Consider the following 2,753-nt stretch of genomic DNA (forward strand, 5'->3'; position numbering starts at 1 on the left):
ATCACAAATTATAACAGCATATATTTTGTGTATTTAATTATTTAATAGCCATCCCCCTCATGCACACATACACACACAGAGAGGCACATAGGATAAAAAGAGTTATCAATCTGGGTGACAAAATTTACAGAGATCAAAACCTAGCTGAAACGTCAAAATAGCCATGTGAAGCCTTTGTAATTTTTAAGTCCTGGCTCTTATTAAAATTAAGTCAGCCATTGTTTTATGCATACATGAAAATATAGATACATAGCATCATAATGATTGCCTTCATTAATATTTATTTGCCAGAATATGCCTGGTATATGAGATATATATATATATACATATACACACACACATATACACACACAAACACACATATATGATATCTGATATATAGAGAATATAATTAAAAGAATGCATGGTTACATATACACTCAATTACATTCTTTTAATTTTAATTTCACTCACAATGCTGTTTTCCTTCTCAAGAGCATATTTATTATAATTAAGAAATTATAATAAAAATTCTGTGGTTCAGCAAATAAAATTGTAAAGGCAAAGAAATGCCAGTGGGAACTAAGGGTTCTCAACCTGTGGATTGAGATCCTTTGGGGGGGGCGTTTGTAACAATCCTGCGTATCAGATATTTACATTACGATTCATAACAGTAGCCAAATTATAGTTATGAAGTAGCAACGAAAATAATTTTATGGTTGGGGGTCACCACAACATGAGGAACTGTATTAAAGGGTGGCAGCCTTAGGAAGGTTGAGAACCACTGGTTTGGACCCTTGGAGGGCTGTCTCTGGTCTTATGTCCCCTGAGGTCCATTTAATAAGAAATTTCTTTGGCTTGTTGATTAGAACACAGGTGAAGACTGCTACATAAATGATAGCCTAATTCTCTCCTACCTGACAGTCATTTAACAAGGAACAGCAAGGACAAAGGTCCCATTTAGAATGTCACTTCAGACAAAAATTAGCCAACTGAGGTGGCCGAAAGTCCTCCCTCCCACTCCACGAGATGAGGATAAGGGAATGAAAATAGCACAGCACAAGTGGAAACATCAACGATTAACTTTAGATCGTGACATTCCTATCTGAACAATCCTGAGCTAAATTCTCCCTCTTTATGTCAAGGAACACACACTGTCGAGGCATTTCAGTTAGCAGTCTCTCCACCCACAAGCCAGATTCTCTTTTTCTGGGATATGTTTAGGTGTTGCAGAAAATCACATGGTTTTCTCCAGAAATTGTCCTCAGCTACATCTAGTTATTTTAAACCATTTCCCAGCCGCAGACGCTGCAGAAAACTCCCAGCATCTGTTAGGTCTGCACTGACCAGCTCCTCCCACTCTTGACCTTTCCCACCCGGAAGATAAAATATGGCAAAGGAACCCGGGCACCAGTGACCAGCAACCAGATGCAAAATCAATGCCCCCCACCCCAAGCATGTCATATCCAGCCTACAGGGTGAGAACGCTAAAAAGTCAGGAGCATATCCAGGTTTGAGATACTCAGAGGCCACACAAAGCTTCTCCATGATCCTGAAAACGTTGTCCATGGGTGGAGGTGTTCGGGCTCCTATCCAGCACAGAGGCATGAGAGAGATCGCTTCTTGGCATTTTGGTTATCATGTCGTCCAGAAGGAATAGAACTACATCCATTCCAGCCTCTGATAACAATCATTCTGAAGTATCACATCACAAACCAATCGTAATAGAAGAAAAGATGACATTATCCTGCTGTTTTTCAACATAGCAAACAAAATAGAAATCACAGTCAAATTAAGAGGCAATCAGATTCAACAGCCAAAACCACAGAGAAAATAAAAACCATATAAGTGTATCAACCAAGTAATTTTTTTAATTATGTTGCTTTTGTAGATTTTCATGATGTTTGTAGATTTGTCAGGTTTACTAAATTTGTGATTGGTTGCGATTTCTTTGTATGCTCTAAATAAATATTCACTTGGTATCTTCAACAAAGATACCAATATTCAAATGTCAAAAAAAAATACAAATATTCAAATGTCAAAAAAAAAGAAAGAAAGAAAGAAAGAAATAGAGGTCATCTGCAGAGGCCGGAGGGAGGATGACTTCCCATCTTGGCCACTTGTTGGGCTTAGCCTGTATTTGTTTTCCACGATTGCTGTAACACACTAGTATAAACTAGCGCCATAAACCAACCCAAATGTTTTATCTTACAGTTCTAGAGATCAGAAGTCTGAAATGGGTCTCACTAGGCTCAAATAAAAGTGTTGGCAGATATGCATTTGTTTCTAAAGACTCTGGGGCAGAATCCACTGTCCTGGTTTTCCTAGTTTGTAGAGGTTTTCTACATATACTCCTTGGCTTGCGGCCACTCCCATCGATTAAGTCAGCAATGACCAGCTGACTCTTCTCACATTGCATCACCGTAACACAGACTCTTCTGCCTCCCTCATACCGACTCAAGAATCTTTGTGGATGTGTTGGGTCCACCCACATAATTCAGTATAAACTCCCTATTTAACTCCACCCACATAATTCAACATAAACTCCCTATTTAACTGCCTGGCTGACTGGCAGGCAACCATAATGTCATCTGCAATTTTAATTCCCCTTTGGTATAAAAAGTAACATATTTACAGGTTACAGGGGTTAAGACATGGACATCTTTTGAGGATCATTATTCTACCTAACATGACTTCCAAATATAACCAATCTTCCAAATCCTGGTCAGTGCCATTTCTCCTGTGAGTGACAGAATTGCTTATCTCACCTTTGA

This window comes from Otolemur garnettii, unplaced genomic scaffold, assembly GCF_000181295.1.
Source record: "Otolemur garnettii isolate 467f Iridium unplaced genomic scaffold, OtoGar3 scaffold00069, whole genome shotgun sequence".
Lineage (NCBI taxonomy): Eukaryota > Metazoa > Chordata > Mammalia > Primates > Galagidae > Otolemur > Otolemur garnettii.